The sequence below is a fragment of the Meriones unguiculatus genome, chromosome 11 (assembly GCF_030254825.1).
Source record: "Meriones unguiculatus strain TT.TT164.6M chromosome 11, Bangor_MerUng_6.1, whole genome shotgun sequence".
In the NCBI taxonomy this organism is placed as follows: domain Eukaryota; kingdom Metazoa; phylum Chordata; class Mammalia; order Rodentia; family Muridae; genus Meriones; species Meriones unguiculatus.
In genome coordinates this window covers 32533291-32556589 of record NC_083359.1, presented here as the reverse complement: position 1 = coordinate 32556589, position 23299 = coordinate 32533291, and the positions used below count along the sequence as shown (strand labels likewise).

The following is a 23299-nucleotide window of genomic DNA, read 5'->3' as shown; positions in this document are numbered from 1 at the left end:
CTGCACCTAGCTTTTTGCATGGATGCAGGGGATCTAAACTTAGGTTCTCGTGAATACATGGAAAGCACTTTACAGACTGAGCCATCTCCCTAGCACTAGAAACGTGCTTTTTCAGGTCACTTTATCATGACTAATGATGCTGAATACATGCTCCTAAATACACGTTCCAAGCTTCAAAGGACCGTGTATCAAAAAGCACAGAGAAAAAATCACCCAGATGATGCCTGAGAATACTATGTTGCCCAGTCTTACCTTATCTAGTGAGCTCAAGGAATCCTCCTGCCTCAGTCATCCGAAGAGCCAGTACTAGAGCTGCACCATAGCTTCTGCCTTATATCCTTTTTTTTCTTTCCCAGCTGTTTCAACATTTGTGCTTAGAAAAGTCTCTATGTTCATTTTAAACTCAGCCTAGGAAAGAATACTATCGCCATGGTGACAAGTGCCCCCGTTTGGGAGCACATTTAAATTTATGTTGAGCTTTTCTTGAATGTTGCTGTGTCTTGCCTTTAAGTTGTCTGAAGTCACTGCAAGGTTAGGAGAAATTCTTTATCACTTAATGTCACCTTCCGGAGTGCAAAAGAGGAACTCCAACTTAATTTCAGCAATGTGAAATGGATAAATTTGATGATAAAATAAAACTATCATATCTAATAATCTAATAAAAATTAAAATACTTTAATTATGTTAAAGAGATGGTCTGAGATATGACTCATACCACAAACAATCAGTAAGATGCATATATCATAATTTTTATGCTCCTGCAGTACCTGATCAAGGCATTGCCTGAATATCACTTACTCAGGAAGTGTTCAGGTAAAATGGCAGCCTAGGATCTGGTAGTGACACAATAGCCCGAAATGTTGGACTCTTTTTCTACCTTATAATAAATATGGTATTTTCTAAATATGAAATGATTGTTCCTTCAATGCTGTATTCTGATCAATGAGGGAAATCAATCAATCTGAGAAAAATCCAACAAGATTGGTTGGGAAACAAAAATTTTAGGGAGTCTGAAAGGACAGGAGGTTTTCCTTTAGAATGATAGGAGAATTATGTGGAATATTGGCTGTTTTGGTTTTTTTTTTTTTTTTCTTAATCTCTAATAAGCAGATCTAGCCTATGATGGCGTGTGGTTTTTCATTTGCTACTACTTATTAACTTTCAGAATTTATAACTGTTGATGGTACTGTTCTTAAATTTTAACCTTTGGTTTAAAATATATCTGCATCTTGGAAAAAGTTCTTAGTCTGGTTTATATATGTGAAGAAGTAAAATGATACACCAAAGCAAGCTTCCACAGCAGAGTGTATGTGTCTTCAGAAGTCAAATTCTGGATCCTGCAGAAACACCCTTCCGGAAGGCTTCTCCTTACAGGCAGGAGTAGCCATCAGTCCTCACCAGTGCAGGAAACTTGAGGAGTCCATTGTGAAATCTCTTTCTAAGTGCATACCTCTAACTTTCCCCCTCTGCCTGCAAAAATGCTGTTACTACCGACCATTGCTTACAGCTGAATAAGAAACCCCACATGAAGCAGAGTTTTGCTCCCTATGGCTAATTCTCCACATAGAAATCTAAACTGGTAAGCTGAAGCGTGTAGTTTATGCCAAACGGGAGATCAGGATGGTAGCGTGGCCTCGGGTAGTTCTGAAGAGTGTCTCTCAGGACTTCCTAAGTTTGCACATATAGAGCCAAAGTGTCTAGTGTACAATTATCTGTGTCTTGAATCACCCTGCTCCACATCATGTTAGAATAGCTACATCAGAGGGCAGGACCTTCTGGTCCTCAAAGGCCCTACCAACACATTTTTCAATACAATACTGGTGATCCATGAAGACCCCTGACCATGAGAGCTGATTGTCTCCTTTGAGCAAACTCAAGGCCGCTAACATTTCTCTCCGGGTGCCTCTCATAGTCTTCCTAGAAATGACACTGTGTGCCCTTTGGACCTCTTGAATCGATATAATACCTTAGTTTGTACCACTGACATTTCATCTGACAGTGGCCGGTCTCCAAAATACTTCTACTCTGACTCTGCTGACCTCACTTAAGGTCAAACATCTCTGAAACTTAGAATTCATTCACATTTTCTTTTTGTGTCAGTCTCGGAGCAGAGGTTTAGGTGGAACTGTACACACATAAAGTAAACTCAGAGAAGTTTCTTTATCGGACAGAATCAACTGGTTCCTTTCAGAAAATACCCACTGAGCAATTATCACATCTCAAGATCTTGAGGAAAAGCACTCAGGATATGGCTAAACGTAAGGCAGGCACCACTGCTCTCCTCCAAGGGTTAAGGTGCAGACTGGTGTCGCCTCACTGGCCCATGCCATCCATCGGAGGCAGCATAAATACCGGTGCTTTCCAGACCTCCTCCTCATCTTATTCTATATGCACCTCCCATTTTCCTCCCAGTGATTACTCCCTGGAGTTTACGAAGATTCTCTATCAGTTTCATATCACGCATTATTTCCCTCTTGTATTTCCACTGTTAGCTTACGGCAGCCACTGCTTCCTATTATTGAAATCATTACTTACAACTTTTATTTACTTTGGTGCATTTGAAACATGTTGTTTTAATCATTTATGAAGTAAAGTTTTCAAAGAAACTCGAGTGTTTGTCATGAATGTGTGTGTGTGTGTGTAAAAACAAAAACAATTTAAAGCTCCTATTTGCAGACTAGATACTATTAGCTAATGTAGCTCACCCTGAAACTACTGTCTCTTCAGGACTGCCTGGATCTCCCTCCCCCCCCCATGTACAACCACCAACAAATGCCTGAAATTACAGATACGCTACAAAGCACATAAAATAAGTGCTTATTATACATATGTACCTATAAGAAAGTTCAGTGTATAAATTACGCATAGGGAGAGATGGACAACAATAACGAGACATAATAGTGGAAGCATCAAGGTACCATGGCAGTCAGTTTGAGAAGTGATAGGACGGAAGATGCTGGTGGCGTATAGAGGAGAGATACTCTGGACGAAGGTGCACTGTGTGTTCTAGGTGAAGAACAGCCGATTACTATGAGGTTCCCTTACACTGTTCAAAGCAGCACAGTAGAACTTAGGAACTGCTTATGAATCCATCCATTTAGCATTTCAGCCAGCCACAGCTGCCGGAAACCACTAACACCCTGGAAAGCTAAAACCTTAGCTAAGTAGATATTATTATGAGATGGATACCCGAGTAACGGGTTAGAAGGAACTTAAGTAGAGGTGAACTTTCTGTGGTTATATTAATCACTCAGATGGTCCCCAGTGTCGCTGATGACATGAATTTTGCTTTTGGCTCACAACATAACATTAATAACAATAGTTTGCAATCCCAGGCAAGTCGCATTAACACCATCTTACAGAAGAAATGCAAACGTAGAGAGGCTGAGAGCAGGCAAATCAGTAACATTTGACACCTGGCATGAGGGCGCCCTAGGTAGGAGGAAGAGGAGAAGAGTGGCGTTTGAATCCCTCTGCTGTCATTCATTAGGCGTCCGACCTTGGGGAGACTGTTTAATATTTCTGAGTCTCACTTTCCTCATCCGCAAAATGAGATAATATCAATTCCTGTATAACATTGTGGGAAACGCTGTGAAGTGGCTGCGGCGAAAGTCTAACACAGCAGTTGGCATGTAATCAGCCTCAATAAGCTGCCATTATTATTCTGCAGTGTGCTTATCAAATCCCTACCTGTTATTTACAGCTCGTTCTGGTGCTATCCATTCTCTCCGAGGCTCTCTTTTTGCATTATGCCCACAATGATAACGACAATGATTACTCTCTCCTCTGAATTTTATATCACTTACTTCATTTTTCTAAAGAACCAAATTTGATCTTGCAATGTAATTGAAACTTTTAGAAAGCTAGAAAGACAGAATTAAAAAAAAAAACAACTTATATTATCTAACATAGTATATACTTCTAAAGGCACAGAAATATATTATGAATGCTGATGTTCTGAATTAATTGTTTCCAGGCCTTGTTGGAATTTGAACCCCATAACTTGCACATGCCAAGCAAATGCTTTGGCACTACAGTGCACCCTCAGATTTGGGGTGATTTGAGACAGGATCAGGTTACACATCTCAAACTGACTTTCAATTCAAAATTCCTCCTGTCTCTACATCCGGCATTTCAAGGTTTCTTATATGAAATGAGAACGGTGAGTCAGCCAGCCACACTTGGAAAGGCAAATACTGACTCAAGAACCGGCAGATAAAGTGGGTTTGGTTTCTTCCTTTTGACTATCCACAGAGCTGCACATAAACTCTTCCCTCTTCTGCTGGAAGACAGTAAGTCCTTCTGTATGGGAGGACATAATGCACAATTTAGGGCAACCAGATGGCCTACCCAAGAGAAGTGTCCCCATGCAACAAAAACACTTCCACTTCCTAATATTTATCCATTGTGTTTACTACAGAACATTATGATAGAAAGTTGTAAATGGGCAGGAAAAATGTCTGAGAAGTTAAAATGAGTTATTACCTCTGCTCTCAGAATTCAAAACTATTAACAAATTCTCATATGTCCTTAGTGCAATAACATATAATATATAATATTTTCATTTATAGACAATTTTTTATATTATGCATTTTTAGGGTTATATCATATTTCAATGATGAAATCCATGCCAGGAGATAAAAGAATGTTTTCTAATTGTTCATATTCTAAATTATGTGGACGGAAACATCTTGCTATATATGCATGTATATGTGTGTATGTATATATGTCTATGTAAATATATATAAATGTATATGATATGTATATATATCATATATATGTGTATGTGTGTTTTGTCTGCATATGTGTATGTGTGTTTTGTCTGCATGTATTTCTGTGCATCATGTGTGTCCCTGGTGTCCCCAGGGCCCAGAAGAGGGTGGTGGATGCTCTGAAACTAGAGTTTATGGATGTTTGTGAATCACCATATGGGTTCTGGGAGTTGAGCTCACATCCTCTGGAAGAACAGGCTGTGGTCTTAGCCACTGAGCCATCTCTTGAGCCCCAAAGCTAGATGCTTTAAAAAATTCTTGAGGATCCTCTGAAAGGATCCACTCAGCAGGGGATGGAAGCAGATGCCGAGACTCAAAGTCAAACTTTAGGTAGAGCACAGGGATCTTATGGAATAAGAAAAGGGTGGGGATGGAAGGACAATGGAGGGGACAGGAGCCCCCCAAGGAGACCAACAAAGCTAAAAGGATCTGAGCCCAGGGGTTCCTTCAGAGACCGATGCACCAACCGAGGACCATGCATGGAGAGGACCTAGGCCCCCTGCTCAGATGTGGCCTATTGGAAGCTCAGTCTCCCTGTGGATGTCCAAGTGAGGGGAGCAGGGGCTGTCTATATCATGAACTTGGATGACTGCTCTTTGATCATTCCCCCCTGGTGATACAGCCTTGCCATGGCAGGGAGGAAGAGGATCCAGGCAGTCCTGATGAGACTGAGCAAGCTATGGGCAGATAGTAATGGTGGAGAACTCCCTCTCTCAGTGGACTAGGGGAAAGGGATGGGGGGGGGAGGGAAACAGGGTGGACCTGAGAGAAGTTTAGGGAAGGGGCTTCAACTGGGATATATAATGAATAAATTGTGAAGAAAAAAATTAAAATTAAGAAAATAAAAAAAATCCTTAGAACTTTATGTTAACATGAATAGTGGTTGTTAATCTCTAGAACTATACTTTGGCAAAGACTAAAGCTTATCTATTGCCTATCAGTCTACCATTATCTAGTAACTATCTCTCAATCAACCATCATCCATTATCAGCCTGTAATCTGTTATCCATCAATCTACATAATCAGTTATCTATCATCTACCTACCTGTTATCTATCTATATCATCTGTCTGTCTATCTGTCTGAACATTATCTTACAACTACATAGCAAGCCATGTATGGTATATTATATTTTACAGATTAAAAAAAAAATCATCTTTGTTATAAAAAAAATACCACCACTCCAGACATATATTTTAACTATCTTCTTTGCAGTGTGTGAAACAGACTTCAAAATTAAAGATGATGAATAGGTGAAAAATACCAAAAAGATATAAAAATGTATATATTTCAGGCTTTAACTTTAGATTATTCATGACCACTGAGGAGGTATCTGTCTCAATCTCCACTTGGTCCGTGTGTAACTGTGCTTACTGCATTGCTATTGAGGACTTCAGGGTATAAGTGTGAAAAGCACAGAGCTGAATTTAATTTACAATACTATGATAATATACCTAATTAAAAATAATTTTAAATGGAGGATTATGTGAAAGGTTTTTTCACTAGATCTAAACATTTAAAAAGTATCATCTTTCCTCCAAATAGTTATAGTATTTTCTTTTCAATTTATATACTATATTTTAAACATTCACATTTTAATTAGAGCGCTGTCTATCAGGTAAGTAAGTGATAAATCTTGCACATAAACTTTGTAACAAATGTCAAGTCAGAATGAGCTAGAGAGACAAAGTCATTCTTTCTCATTCATGGCTTCTGGACACATTATTCCAGTCACTCATTAAAATGTATGTTTGGGCCAGGGATCCAGCTGAGTAGATCTGAGTTCTTGATGTCAAGCCAGATGACTTTGGTTAACTCTTGAGACCATATTGTAGAAAGAAAGAATTGATTTCTGGACATCTACACGTGTGCCATGCCATGTAGACAGCCAAACACACACAGACACACACACACACATTCTTAAATAAATGTTTTACAAAGCATAGTAGGTTCACTTTTAGAACCAATCGCCTATCTTAGCCACTGGTTCTTGGCCCCCAAGATGGTCGCCATGTGTAAGTTACAGCTTGTGGAAGGTACCCTAAACCTATTTAGAAAATGATTGGTTATTCCCGTAGCATTTGTGGACATGGTATTAAACCAACTTTTTTTTTATAATAATCACAGGTTATTTACTTTGTATCCCAGCCATAGCCACCTTCCTCATTCCCTCCCTCCCTCATCTCCTCCCTGCCCCTTTCCAACTCCACTGATAGGGGAGGACCTCCTCCCCTTCCATCTGACCCTAGCCTATCAGTTCTCTTCAGGAATGGCTACAATGTCCTTCTCCCTCGGGGAAGGGGAGGGGGTCAAAGAGCCAGCCATTGAGTTCATGTCAGAAATAGTCCCTGTTCCCCTTACTAGAGAACCCACTTGGATACTGAGCCACCATGGGCTATATCCGGGCAGGGGTTCTAGGTTATATCCATGCATGGTCCTTGGTTGGAGAAACAGTCTCATGAAAGACCCCTGTGCCCTAATATATTTGGTCCTTGTAGAGCTCCTGTCCTCTCCAGGTCTTACCAACTCCCCCTTCTTTCATATGCTTTCCTGCACTCTGCTGAAGGTTTGGTTATGAGTCTTAATATCTTCTTTGATACACTGCTAGGTAGAGTCTTTCAGAGGCCCTCTGTGGTAGGCTCCTGCCCTGTTATTTGTTAAACCAAGTTTTAATGACTTATAACTTATACATTCATGCATCTCAAACCCCTCATTAGAAAACATTCCTTTTTTTTTTTTTGGTATAGATGGAGATTAACACAGAGACCCACAAGCGGTCAGTATACATATGGTAAGAGACCGAAATCCTCACACTGAAGTAGACCTAAATATCACTCTCTCCCAACCTCAAGGCTCATGTGGCAGAAATTTTTCAAGAGGCAGAGGTGGTAGATGACAGTTTCAAATACTGTTTTCTGGACCCAAAAAAGGCAGTTGCATGTATCAACTCATAGCAGTGTGTGTAAGACCTCCCTGAGTTCATGCCAGGAGGGTGGAGGAAGGCATGAGTTCCACCCCTAGCTGAAGACCTGTTGACAACTGATGGCTATTGGGCAAGGAAGAGTCAGCTTATTTTAAGCATGTGGTCTCTGGAAGTGCCACCCTGCTTTAGTGGACAAACCCACACCCAGGAGTGCACAGGCAGCAAAAGCTGGACTCGATGAGTTATTAAAAAAAAAAAAAAAAAAACAGTGTAGGAAAACTGGTAGTAATAGATCAGGGAGGAGTTTGGGATGTGTGTGGAGTTAATAATGTAAAAGCACACTATGTGGGTTTTTCCAAGTATTAATAAAAGTATAGCTTTATTTAAAGTTGGCAATCCACAAATCAAGCCTTAGCAAGGTGTGCTGTGAAGTCCACTTATCCAATTGTGCATGGGTACAGCATGTTTGCCTCCTTCACTCTACATAAACAAGTGTCTTTTCCATGATCCAGCGGGTGCCACGGTTTTGTTTTTAGTGTGTGTATGGGTGTGTTTGTTTGGGAACGGGCACTAAACACAGTTCTGCCATGCTTTGCAAAGTGCCCCAGCCCAGGAGTCTGGCTTTCAGGTTACGGGGAAAGTACATGTGTTGGGAAAGCCTCCTTCAAACACGAGCTACTGTGCTATGTCAAGGGGTGGTTCTGACTGCCGTTGGCGATTCTCAAACATGTGTGGAGTAGGCTTATGTATGGATCTGCAGACCGGCGGGTGAAACTGTTGCAAGTAGTTCTTATGTTCCCTAACCTTTCATTTCCCCTGGAAGCAATGTTTTGGTGTTTGTTAGTATCTTGTTTGTGGATATAATATGGAACAATGAGCACGAAAAAAACAATAATTCACTGCATTTGCTTACTTTCTCTGTATGGCTGAGACCTTACACTCTTAAATTCTTTATTATGATGCCTTCCTTACGGCCTTTTTTTCTAGTTCGGTAGAGTGTGTAGCCACCAATACCAGCATGTGTATAACATATCTATGCACACACAAGCAAATAACCCATTAGTTTTAAGCATAATATTTTGACTCCTGACTAATTTCTATTTTGTATAATTATATTTAATTTATAATAAATTATTTCCATCCATTTTGTTTCCATCAAATTAGACTTGTCATATAGAACTCATTTTCTTTATATTATTTTTTCCAAATCTACATTAAATCTTTTGGTTACCAATTTCATACTGTTTGTTCACCTGATTCTCCAAGGTTTAATGAAACAAAAATAAATGTGAACCATGATTTTTAATCCTGCTTTTCAACAGTTACTTGAGCCATTCAATGGCATTCTGTCTCCATTTTCCAAAGAAACTAATTAAAGTGTTGTGTAGTGGCTATGGGTTCCTAAAGAGTTTCAAAAGCTTGTAAACTTTGAACTGTATTCCAATGAAAGTCAGGAAACAGGTTCAAAGCACTCTCAGTTCAACATAAGTGGTGATTTGAACAGAAACTAAACGATTCATCATTTTAAAACATATATGATTAATTTACTGTGGCATAGCTAATCAGCTAATATGCTTTAAAATATGACTTTCTTTAGAATAAGCTTGTTTTGTTCTCACACAAAAAAATGCTAACTATAAAGGTTAATGATCTAAAGAAACAGATTCAACAACAAAAATGTTTGTTTCTTTTTCTTCTTTCTAGTTGTACAAATTTAGTTTTTCTTTAATATAATGGGACCTCAGTTTTCAGGATTTGAAAAAAAAACTTTGATGAATAAAACATAACGACTTGTATTAAAGAGAACAATGACTTAGAATATGTGCATGGTATTGATCTAGATCTTTTCTAAAGCACCATAAACATTATATATTAGTTCTTATTTTGTGACTTTTATTTTATTCTTTTAATTTCTGTGAAAGCATTTCGCGAAATACATAATATTGCCTGACTTTATGTGAGAGAGTGTGAAATATTTAAAGGAAACCTGCTGTAAATCTTACAATGTTCAAAGGCAACTCAGGCATGCAGTGTGGAAAAAACATCTCCAAATGCGCTGATCTTAAAGGTTAGCTGTGGAGTAGTAGAGGGTGTTTCTCTGCTGGCAGAAACAGGAGATGGAAAAGGCGGCTCGTTGCCTTACTTCCTACATGGCGCTAATAATTCCAGCTTTTATACCAAAGTGTATTTCATGTTAGAGAAAGAATGTGTTAATCTCGTTTCCTAAAAAGAGACATCACCACTTATATATTCAACACCTTGTGAGTGTTGTACAGCTTTCAGATAAGGGGGTGGGAAAAAGAATGTCAGCTTGCAATCTACAGATAAGGAGAAAAGTCTATACAACACCCACGACAGGACGCTTGCCTGAAACACAGGCTGCATACTTCTTTTTGAAGCAGAGTTACGTTTAAATAACACTGCAATTGGGGGAAAATAGACTGTACTGTAAGCTTTTGATGGAGGCAATCCTTAAAAGTAGGGAGATTTTTTTTTTCCTGTTCGTTTTCGGTTGTCTTCAACATATTCTAATTAGTGAAAAATCAGCTACACATTATGTTCTTATTACTAAAATCACTTCTTGAAGTTCATGCCCGTCTGGTTGGGAGTCCATCTGATGGCTTCGGCATGGAAATCAACTTGTGCAGGATGTACACCTAAACCTAGTGTTCCATATGACAACAAACGGTAGACAGAAACATTTGGTACAGCTCTCCCAGTTAAAAGCACTCGTGAAGAGGTTTAAGATAGATCCCTGGCTAGAAAAGCTATCTAGCTTTGGACACTGACTCTTAACAGCCAAGACAGTAACACTTAAAACTTCAGGCATAAGCTAGAGTGAAAACGGAAAAGCCAGAGGAGGTAGGGAAAGGAAGAGGGGACAAAGCCTCTCCCCAACTGACAGAACCAGACTTACTCATCCTATTAGGGCTGAAAAGGACACTCTAAATGAACAGCACAGAGCAGAAGCCTTGCAGAGCCCTCTTCAAAGTAGGTAGGCATCTTGAAAACAGGTTCAGTATCATTAAAAAAAATTACATCAGACCGCATGTGTTTTTATAAATGGACAGTAGTTTTCTCTAAGCCAGGGCCTGCCCCACTCACTGGCTTCCTAGATGACCAAAATCTAAAACAGTTTTAGCTTCGGCAATAAATGATTAAAATACTGCTGTAATTAAATGATAACAAGGCATCATAAAAAAAAAAGGCAAAGAACACAAGGAATTGGCAGAGGGGTGTGCTAGGCAGCTTGCTGACAAATATCTAGGCACCTCAGCAGTGAGTTCCGGCTTTGAAATCCTGAGCTGGAAACTCTGAAGTTTGCTTTTAATACCCAGGGAGTGTCTCAAACTTTGTAACCTTTTCTATTCCTTCCTAGATCCCCAGGCTATTACTCATTGTCTTCCCCAAGCTCTGCCTTCCCCCTAGCCTCCATAGATCATGAAAACCCAGTGCACTGTGGGCTGGAAAACCAAGTCAGATGATTTTATTACATGACAAGATTCAGGCGACGGCAACAGAGAGCAGATGCCTGTCAGCTGTGACCAGGTCAAGGGGATTCTAGACTCGGCAGAACTGCCCACTGCCAGGTCTTGCCCCACAAAACTCCTCTTCTGTAGGTAGCTGTGGGGTCTGTCTCTTGCAGAGGGAGGACAGATAGGGAGGCACAGAATATGCCAGAGTCTTAGGTCTGTTTCACCATATGTACTCTCCTCGCTCCCAAAATTGACAACTGAACATGTCTAATGGACTTCCTAAGCACTTGATTATATTCCTTAAGAACTAACACAGAATAGACAACAAGATTCTTCCACAGAGGGTCGCTGGGAAGGATGCTCAAAGGAAAAGAGCACAACAGGTAGAGCCACAGAGAGGTGAGAAAGGCCCACTGATCAGGTCAGGCTGGAGCAGCCAATTCAAATCTCACCACGAAAGTTAGGGAACAACTGTGCTGTAGGAAAAGTTAATTTATGCAGAATGTTGTTTGTTCAACTGGGAATCTTTCTCAGAATGAAAACACCGTAAGATCTAGACAGAAGTGCTAACTTTTTACTAGAATATTCTTGCACAAGTTGTACACACAGGAAAATACACACAGGAAATGGGGCGATGTGGCAATTCAGCCCTGGCAGAAAGATTTAGATGACAAAATAGTTAACCAAAGGCCTGGACTTCAGTTTCTTTGCCAGCAAGAGGGAGCTATGTTTGCTGGCAACATTTAACATTAATGTATCTCTAACAAGAGGGAGAAGAAATAGCTCAAGCATGAGACTGCATCTTTCAATTTAATGCTTCCTGGAGAGTTCCATTCAGCATCCCATAATCTTTATTTGTACTTTCTACACTGCCCCAATCACGTACATGAAGTAGTAATATTTTAGGAACACATTCTTGTTGGGTATATTCATATTGTCAGCTTTATTCCTGAAACCATTCCTACTCCATGGCTACCTCTTACTCACTGCCTCATTATCACCACTGTAGGGTGGGGTAAAAAAGTGGATTTACTTTAGAAAAAAAGACTTTTATATTCTATGTCTCATAGTTCTGTTTTTTTTTTTTTTTTTAATTTCTCTGGTACCTAACTTCAGCTGCAAAATTTCTGTCTTGTATTCACTTGACTGAAATTAGGCAGGAACAGTAGTTTTACTACGACAGACTGCCTTTCTCCAAGTAAGAATTGCATAGTATGTTGAAGCTTCCCCATGGAACCCTGCAAGTATTCTAGCCCCTGGTAGGCTTTGACATATGAAAAGATTAAAAACCAGCATTTACCAAAACAAGAGAAGGGGAGCTCTCTGATACAGTATGTTCCTCTATGTGCCAGGTACCAGATTTGGCTCCCAAAACCATAAAGAAAATTAATAAAACTAAATGAATAAATGCGAGACGAAACATTAATAGAGGAGAAAATTGTTACAGCAGTGCATAAAAGAATCTAGGGGAACACTTGATATGTGTGGAGCAAGATGATACAGAGCAACATATTGAGAGTGACAGGCTAAGGCAATGAAAAAACAGAGAATTTAATTAAGGACCTAAGGAAACTCAATGAATTCCTTTTGGCTTGCTGTATAAAGCCTGTGTAGAGTCACATTAAACCAATCAAGGGAGCCAAGCTTTTTCATCCAAAAGCCGTTCCTCTCTACAAAATAAAGCTATGTTGTCCAGCTCGTCACAACCAGCCTCCTGCGTTGCCATGTTTACACATCAAATAAATGTGCAGTGGACAAAATATTTGGTAGAACATGAACCAGGAGCTGGCCACAGCCAATCTATCCAGGTAGAAATTAAGCACACTTGCAGGGTGAGGGATTGTAAAGTTTTTTAAATGAGTGTGATGAAAAATTATAATAGCAGGTTTGAGAGAGGGAAAAAAATATCAAAGCGTATTACTTTGTACATAGGACAAAGAAGAAAATAACTCTAAAAACTAAACAAACCAAACCAACCAAAAAAACCAACAACAAATACAACACCTGGTTTCTCATGCAGATTGGGCTAAGTTCTCTTCTGAGCCCAGAATGAAACATTTTGGTCAACAATGCAAGTACAACTCAAGGCAGAAGAAAACAAAAGTGTAGCTATGGTCTCACTCACCAAGTGGGTAGATGTCTGATGTACAATTCAGCTATGATTGTAGGATTGCTCACACGCAAAGCCAAGAAACAGAGCAAATTCCAGAGGGCTTAGGCAGTAAAGAGCAGGTATAACTGTTAAAACAAAAGAGAAAGTAGGTAAGATTCAATCCAGTGCACAAATGAATCAGAAAAGAAAAGGGCATATAACTGAAACATGGGAAACTAGATATTAGATGAATTAGGTAGAATGTCTAATAATTGGTTTGTTTGCTTTGATTAGGCTCACTTGTCTTTGTTTGCTTTATATTGTTGTGATATTCAACACGACCAAAAGCAACGTGGGACAGATGGGTTTATTTGGTTACACATCCTCTTCACAGTCAATTACGGAGGGGCCTCGGGACATAAACTCAAGACAGAAACCTGGAGGTAGGAATTGATGCAGAAGCCAGAAAGGAATGCTGCTGCCTGGCTTACTCCCCATGGCTTGCTCAAGTTGCTTCCTTATCTACTCCAGGAATACCTGCCCAGGCTGTGGCAGCACCCATTACGGGCTGGACCCTTCCACATCAACCAAGAAACTGTGCCTTAGATTTGCCTACAAGCCACTCAGAACAACATAATGGCTCAATTGAGGTTTCCTCTTCCACATGCCCCTAGTTCGCTTTAACTTGACAAAAACCAGCCAGCACTCCCGTTATTTTGTAAATATTACACTCATTTGTGAAATATTATTACAATGGTACTTTTCATCATGTGGTCTGTGATGCAAATACTGAAATACATAAAGTTGTCCCTGGGGGATAGCTGTAATGCCTCTTTCTAACAAAATATATACTTGGGTTTGTTCTTCACATGGACAAGTGATTTACGACATCTTAGAGCCTAACAGTTTGTTCATCGAATGCGATTTATGCATTATTTTACTTTCAAATTCAAGGACTTGCTAGTCCGTCCCACTCCCTCTAGCACGCACATGTGATGCACGCTATCATAAGAAGTTCGCGCTGACCAAATCAAAGTTGCTCTGGGAAAAGCAATCCACACTCTTTTTCAACTAAAACCGGAGGCACGGAGATACCTATCTCGCAGAAATTGTCACGAAGATTGAAGTTTAAAACGCTCTCGTGGTACTTAATTCAGCGCCCAGCACATTATTTGTCCTCCAATGCATGTCAGCTGTCATCAACTGTCATTGCCACCACCCAAACGCTCCATATCTGAAATTTCATCAACTGAGGTTTGAGATTCATCTAATGAATAAACTTTCCCTGAAGGATGTAAATACCCGCCCCATGCCCCCATAGCAAAGGACTGCATCTTAAGCCAGTGCAGTTAGTCTACACTAGGCCCTGCTTCAGCTATTAGGTCTCTTTTACCTCTGGCCCAGAGAACTGTCCCCGGAAGGACTTCAAAGGTGATTTCTCTTTTCACATCACTTGTATGGTAGTTGTACCGGACAGTGGGTTTCCTTGAGATATTTTCACACATACATTTAATATACACAATTCTATTTACCCCTCATTACCTCTTCCATGCCCCTCCCTACTCGGTCTTCTATAACTTCTCTAATAGTCTGCGGAGTTGGTATTTTAAACCCACCAAGAAAGTTGTATTGGTGCTTAATTAAAGAGGGTTAAAAAGAATGGTGGTGATGATAACTGAACTCAATAGGCTTAATTCTCTGGTTTCCTTCAACTTCCTCACCTTGCACATGTAATGTGCATGCCCATAGTAACTGAAATGAAGTCATATTTGTTCAGCATGTGAGGGAGGAGGTAAGGAGACAATAGTCTGAAGAGCTGGGCACCTATCCCTTTGGTAGTGCCATCATAAGTGTGTTCACAGCACACAGATTGCCACCTTCATGGGATCAAATTGCATTTTCAGATTAATGACTACATTCTCTCTGACAGCTCTGAAGAGCCTTGGCTCCTCCTTCAACAGCCGTAAAAGCCTGGAGTAAAAATTTGGGTGATAGCATGACAATCTTTCAAAAAGATATCTGTCCAACTACAGTGGGGAATACAGAAGGTAAACTTCCAGATGGCTTCCCACTGTGTCTCTTATTGAGAATCACAGCTGAGTGTCAGGTTCCAGGAACCCACTGATCCTGTAATATGGGACCAAAACACTCGTCACATAAAATTGAGTAGTAGCGAGAGAAAATGCCTTGGGCTACACAATAAGCACACACACACACACACACACAAATGATTAACTACCATTCCCTCCTTCCTCACTAACCTACCATCCAAATGTCAGTACATTTGGGATATAAGTATAAGGAATCCATAAAGATGGAAATGTCTAATAAAAGCTATGTGCCTTTAAAAGACAAACTGCAAAGGCTGGGCAGTATTATAAACCTTGTGTGAATTTGTCTTGTTTTAATTTTGTTTGATTTTTCAAAATTCAATTTGGCCATCCCTGTCTGCCAGAACAAGATGGTCCTTTGATTTTCTCCTTAGACACTCTGTAGCCTTTACTGTCTTTGTACCACACAACTTTAGCACTTAATTATATCCTATCTTGTAATAATTAGGTGTCCTTATAAGCAAGTCTGTTTACTCACTTGCACCATTCTGATCCTTTAATCTCTCCTGAATATTAGTTTTTAATGCTATTAAGAGCCACAATTTAACAACTTTATTACAAAATAAAATTGCCCGAATATTTTCCAGAAGAGTCAACACTGGGCAGCATGAAAAATTACGGTGAACCCCTCATGGTGGGGCATGCACGTAATCCCAGCATGCTGAAGGCTGAGGCAGAGCAATCATGAATTGAGATGGGCTTCGGCTACATATTGAAGAACCACCTCAAATCTTTCTGCATAAGAAAAACAAATTACTTTGATAGTTAAAAATACTACAAATCCTAAAGTTAGTTGGCAGAAGCATAAGAGGCTGTTTCCCTTCCTTCGCAATAACTCCGAAGACATGAATCTCTTGATTTCCCGAGGAGCTATGGTTGGGACACCCATTTGTTCCAGCTAGATTACACATTTATTCTACATGTGAGTTTAGCAACTTCAGAGATGGTGGTCAGCATCCCTAATCCCAACACAGTAGTTGTTATGGGGGCAGGGAGTGGTTAAAGGGATTAATACAGAGCTTCCTAGCAAGACTTCATCATTATTTTTTTTTGGGGGGGGAGAAGTATACGAAACCAAAACACTATAATAAGAGGACACAATTTTAGAGAATAGAGACATGATACTGTTTTGTTATCAAATGCACTGTTAACTATAACAATGAAAGGAATCCTCTAGAATGTGAGACAAAACCAGCCCTGATTATGTACACAGTGTGCATAACACCTGTGATGGCCGAGGCTCCAGATCATAGTTCGGCTGCTTGGCTTATCAGGTGACCAACATACACAACAGGTTCTGTAACTGCATAAGATAGAATCCTCTGGGTAATGTAGGCAAAAGGTAAAAACGTAACAAAAAAAGTAACAAAGGTAAAAAAGTAACAGGTTTATTGTGGCATGACAGACATACCATGAACAAGAACTGTCATTGCTTGTTTTTATTAGTAAAATACAAGTATTAAAAACTGCCTGGCTTCTGCACAGTCAAAATCACCCCATATTTCATTACATAATATAGTAATATATTTCAACTAAGAAAATCAAAAGGAGATCCTGGCAGTGTTGGTGGATGTCTTTAATCCTAGCACTTGGGAGACAGAGGCCATTGGATCTCTAGCAGTTCAAGGCCAGCCTGGGCTATAGAGTGAGTTCCAGGATAGCCAGGGCTACACAGAGAAACCCTGTCTTGGAAAAAAAAAACAAGCCACAAAGGGTTTTATTGACCACTATATGGTACTAATTAAATATTCACTAACAACAGCACATGCTCTGAGACAGTGCAGTCATGGAATGTTGCTATTCATTAGGGTTCTTTTCTTAAATTTTTTAAATTTTTTATTTTTATTAATTTCAGTTTATTCACTTTGTATCCCAGCTGTAGCCCCCTCTCCCATCCCCTTCCAACCCCCCCACCCCGCTCTTCTTCTCCTATGCTCCTCCCCTAGTCCAATGATAGGGGAGGTCCTCCTCTCCTTCCATCTGATCCTAGTCTATCAGGCCTCATTAGGACTGGTTGCAACATCCTCCATGTCCTGGCAAGGCTGCTCCTCCCTTGGGGGGGGGGGGGAAACAAAAGCCAGCCACTGAATTCATATCAGAGACAGTCCCTCTTCCCCTTACTAGGGAAAATGTGGTACATTTACACAATGGAATACTTACTACTCAGCAATTAAAAACAAGGAAATCATGAAATTTGAGGCAAATGATGGGATCTAGAAAAGATCATCCTGAGTGAGGTATCCCAGAAGCAGAAAGACACACACAGAATATACTCATTTACAAGTAGATACTAGACCTATAAGATAGGATAAAATACTAAAATCTGTACACCTAAAGAAGCTAAACAAGAAGGAGGTTCAGGGTAAGAGGATCAATCCTCACTTAGAAAGACAAAGGGGAAGGACATTGGAAGAAGGAGAAAACAAGAAACAGGACAGGAGCCTACCACTGACGGCCTCTGAAAGGCTCTACCTAGCAGTGTATCAAAGCAGATGCTAAGACTCATAACCAAACTTTGGGCAGAGTGCAGGGAATCATATGAAAGAGGAGGTAGTTAGTTAAGACCTGGGAAGTAGAGGAGCTCCACAAGGAGAGCAACAGAACCAAAATTCTGAGGCTGATGCTCTAACCAAGGTAAACTCATGGATATAACTTAGAACCCCCGTTCAGATGTAGCCCATAGCAGCTCAGTGTTCATTAGGTTTTCATCTGAACTGAGATACAGCAGCTCTATCATTCCAGGACTTGGGAAGCAAAGCCAGGAGTATCTAGAGCTTGAGAGCAGCTACATACTGAACTGTGGGTCACCCTGGGATATTATAAGATTAATGTGACTCAAAAACTAATGAGGAGGAGCAAGAAAAGTAAGGAGGAGAGGGAGAAGTAGGGAAGATGAGAGAGAGAAACAAAAAAAAGTTCAGCTAAAACTTATATGTGAATTGATATTAAGCACATTATAAGGTAAATCAGGGGCTGGAGAGATGGCTCAGTGGTTAAGAGCACTATCTGTTCTTCTAAAGGTCATGAGTTCAATTCCTGGTGACCACATGGTGGCTCACAACCATCTATAATGTGAACTGATTCCTTCTGGCAGATGTAAATGCAGATAGAATACTCATATACATAAAATAAATAAATCTTTTTTTAAAAAAAAGTAAGTCATAATAAATTTAAATTTTAGTTTTCTGAAACAAATTTCTGTTCTGTTTCCTGTACAGGAGTTTATGTGATGATAATGTGATCTGATCTGATCTCTCTGCATTTTCAAACTTACTTTTAAATATTCTTTTCTAGTATCCTAAACAAGCATAAATGGTTCAGAAGAGTAAAGTGAAAGTGAATCCAGTAAAAAACAAAACAAAACAAAATAAAAAAACAAAGAACAGGAAACATAATTTCCCAGTGATAACTGCTCCTTAGGTTTTGCTGAGCATTTTTCTAACCTTCTCTTCATAAATGCATCAGGCATAAACAAAACAGTGCATAAATAGGTCAATGTCATCCATTGATCTTTATTCTAAAGCCTTTTCTCTCATAGAAATGTACTTTCTGATTTACTGATGGCAGTTAATCTAGGACCATTTCAGAGTCAATTAAATTATTTCAACTTTTTATTTAGTATTTGTAGAAATTAAAAAAACTGAAATATACTGTTTAAAAAATCTTATAAAATAAGCAATTTAAAATAATTAAACATTATTGGCTTTAGGGGAATAATTTGAGCATGTCTTGATTTGTAACTTTTTATTGATTTTTTTGCCATTAAGCATATTAAACTAGAGAAATTTTAAAAATAAAACTAAGAAAATACCAGAGTACATATTTTACATGAATGCCACAAATGGAAATGATAAAGACAAGCCTATAAAAAGCCAAACAATAAAATAAAACTTGCAAGATATTGTTATCTTCATTCAAACTACCAGTTCCCTTAATGGAAATTAAGTTTATAGGCTTAAAAGAAGTATTAACAATTTTCCCTTCAGATATAAAGAGAATGGTATTACAATGTGAGGAATGGGAGATTAGTGAATGCAAATTAATTGGCTTCTTCCTAATGAATAAAAATAAAGATTCCACAGACATAAAAATATGATCATATGAGTTTCATTCTCCACTGTGGAAGAAAATCAAACAGAAAGTACCAATGAATGAATTTCGCAATATGCTCAGACCATTGTGCCTTATGTCATCTATGTAACTATTTGGGATCTGTAACCTTATTCAAAAAGGAATATCCTAAGTTGAAAAGAAAACAAAACCACTGTTTTCTGTTACCTAATAAGACTTGACAGTGAGGTGTTTAGATTCAACGTAAAATCATCTGTAGCACTGAAAATTAGTCTAGATACATTGAAACTTGTGAACTGTTGTAATTCATTCCTTTCTTCTACAAACACACAGTGAGAGGTGCTTCTGTGTCTGACAGTGCTCAGTTTCTAGTTCCGTGCAGTGTAACAATGTAACCTTCAACCACATACGGCTAGGGAACTCTAAACACAGGACCACTCTCCTATCTCTGCATGCCTTGCAAAACACACCCAATTTCACGATTTAGAATAAATATGTCAATAACATTTTGCTTTGGTTGCACATCGAAGAGACGCAGTTTGGTATTTTCGGTGGGATAAAATGTAGTCAGACAGTTAACTTTAGCAGTTTCTTTCACTATTTTTCATGTACCTTAATAAGAGAAATTCAAACAAAACATAATTTGCATTTTATTTCTCTGAGTCAGCCCTCCCCTGGACTGCTGATGAATAAAGAACACAGGCTGTGTATTCCTGAAATTTGCATGCTTGCAGCAGGTTCTCACTGTTTATGGACTACCTAAGATGCTCAGGTTAGAGAGTAAAGACTACACAAGCTTTAAGCCCACTTCTGAACTGTTACCAGCAAAGAAGGGTGACCACAAAGTCCCATTAGAAGTCCAAAACACGATGTGGCTTTATTAAAACCAAAGGTGTTTTTCTTCCCACTAAAATTACATGCTCAGGGCATTTCGTTTCCTTAATCGTGATGCAAGTGTGGCTGGTGAGCCGTGCAAACCCACCCATCACACTTGTTGACCTGTAAAGATCTCACTTGCTCTCAGCTTTCACTGGCCAGATTTGTACACTAGAACAAGTCAGTGGCCTCATTAGAAATACTACTTGAAATGCATTTGTGTCCCAGCTGAGCTGGATTTTAGGGGAAGAGTGCCTAGGAAATGGCTTTCAAATCATCAAGAAGTCACTGCAGCTGGCTTCTGTGTCTGTTGGACTACTGAGTTTGTGACAAACATGTTAGAGAACTCTCCTGCACATGTTGAGGATGAATAAGTAGACAAATGCAGCCCTGACCTCATCTCAAAGATGGTATGGACAGGCGGGTAAGTAACATTGGCAAGGTATGCTCAGAGTACACTGAAAACAACAGTTAACAGATTCTCAAAGTAATAAGGCTTATTCCTTGCAAACCCACTTCTGGCTGAAGAAGATGCATGCTTGCTATATGAAATCGTAGACTTTTTTGTTCCTTAAGACAGCGTTTCAATTAATTTAACTCACTCTCACATGGTGGCATCTACAATAATCTGTCAAGTGCTGGCATAGTTTTTCTTAGAATGCATGGCTTCTATCATAAAGATGCACTAAAAAGCAATCAAAACACAATCATATTTTCAACATTTAAATGCAGGGTCTGTGATCTAAAGCTTATGTTAAAAAGGCTTCAGGGAAAGGGGAAAAAATTCTACAGAAGTTTAAAAAGATATTCTGTGTAATATCAATTCATTAAGCAATTTTGAAAGGGTCAAATCTTAGTTTGCTTAAGGGTTATCTGATACCGAAATTACTGGAGTTGTATAAAATATGCACTCTCTCCCTGCTCATTTTCTGAATGAATAAATATGAGGCCAATTTTATACAGAATCACTTCAACTTGAACTAATAATTGTGTACTGCATGCCTAGAATAATGTTTGCTGCACAGGGATACATAGAAAAAGAATGCAAAAGAAAACATTAAATCATTGCTAATTATAATTAATTCATAGAGAGCAGAGGTTTATTTGTTTTTGTTAAAGTATATAAAATAACACTCATATGGAGGCCTAAAGTACCATCAGATGACTACTAGATCATATAAGGGCTGTTTTTCTTCACGGAATAATTTAAGGATACAAACTACATTTTGGAAGTATAAGTTAATCTAAGTAGAAACCTGTAGGTCTCACCAGAAATGCTGAATCTTTTGCTATTTTCCTGGTTTTTTAAAGATGCACATGAGCCATTTGCAGTACATTAAAAATCATTAACAAGAATAAAGTGAATTTGCCAAAAGATGATTTGCATCAGAACATTTTGGAACATCTCAGTTGTCATTGAGAGACTAATAAAAATGAGATTTTTATTTCATGATACAGAGCTATATGAGGTTATCATCTTTTTTAAAGGGGGACAGATGGGAAACTAGGAAAAAAAAAACCCACAACACAAAGAAACAAAGTCTTTTTAACTCTCATAAAGAGGTTGACCCTTTCTATGGCATCTTTTGCCTATCCTTGTGTTCTTTAAGTTAGCAATTATCATATTTAAACTATGTCTACAATAGACAGTTTAATCAAATATCATCCATTTTATCCCTCAAAGAAGTTTCTAGTTGCTCCTCATACTGACTAACTGTTTTGGGGATAAAGTTCCTCCATGCATTCATGCATGGTATACATTCTTACCACTTAAAGGGTAATTCCAGTCTGTTAAGAAAGGAACAAAGTTAGTTGGTTACTGAAATAGTGTGTCAACAAGCTATTATCCTGTGTGAAAGCATGACAGGACATGCAGGATATTCCTAAAGAGCAGACTCATTTCAACATCTAATAGAATGCTATTAAAGAAAGGAAAAAAGAAGAGAGGAAGAGGAAGAGGAAGAAGAAGAAAAAGAAAAGTACAAAGTAAGCATAAGGCTTTCAGTTTACAAATAATTTGTCTTCAAAGCAGTGGTAAGGGCTATTGTATAATGACTTTCACAAAAGGAAATCATAGATTTTATCACACCAAAATTTAAGAGGATCAATGGCACTGTCCAGTTTAAACACACAGACTTCTGAAGCATGCATACTGGCATACTCACTTTGAAATGAACAAATACTAATAACCGTAAGTGGTTCCCATCTGCACATGAACAACACTCCCAGGAGACCTTGCTTATTAACACATTTTTTACCATTACTAAATTTTACTTGCAGTTAGCATGGGCCAAAATAAAATTGTGTCTCTTTAGAATATAATTAATTTCTTTCCTACTCACTCCCCATACACCCCCGTGTTTGACTATGTACATGCATGTCAAACATCTTTCTCTCCATCATGCGCACCAATTCAAAACAGACTATAAGAACCGGAAGGGATTTATGTGAAACATTTCAGGGAAAGAAGGTGGGGGAGAGGGCTGAGAAATCTGAAAAGCAAAGAAACAACAAAAAAACATGTGTTTGTAGTATTTTGAAAACTAAAAATCCCATATACCAAATGCCATATAGACATAATTATACTCTCATAATTTCTAAAGCTGTAACCATTAAGCTGATCAAGTTGTTAGGATATTAAAATAAAAGGTTATGTTTTAAAATCTTAAGTGCAAACAAGTGCATATTTTAATCTTATTGCTGTCAGAATTAATGACATCAATAAAAATTAGGAAGACCCATTCAAAACTAATTTCAAAGTTAAAAAAACTCTCATGTCATAAGTTGCTGAAGAAGCCATGTAAATTTTGTTCAAAGGAAGAAACAAAAATCCACCTGACTGTTTACTGTGTTAATCTCACCAGTATGAACTGTACCCTTCAAAATATAAATTCCTCATTTGCAGTAAATATAAACAGGCTTGAAACAAGAAACCGGCATACTTTCATTAAAAAAAAATTATTTCCAGAAAAATCATTA

At 38.7% G+C, this 23299-nt stretch overlaps 1 protein-coding gene across 10 annotated transcripts in view; it reads right to left on the bottom strand.

The window, feature by feature from the left end:
- The window catches only part of Tenm2 (teneurin transmembrane protein 2), a 1501569-nt gene that overhangs the window by 1146771 nt on the left and 331499 nt on the right, over positions 1 to 23299 (bottom strand). For all 10 annotated transcript variants that reach the window (XM_060363849.1, XM_060363848.1, XM_060363851.1 and 7 more), the window contains exon 2: positions 13296 to 13408. The gene's annotated coding sequence lies outside the window, so the exon portion shown is untranslated. The remainder of the gene's footprint in view (positions 1 to 13295; positions 13409 to 23299) is intronic.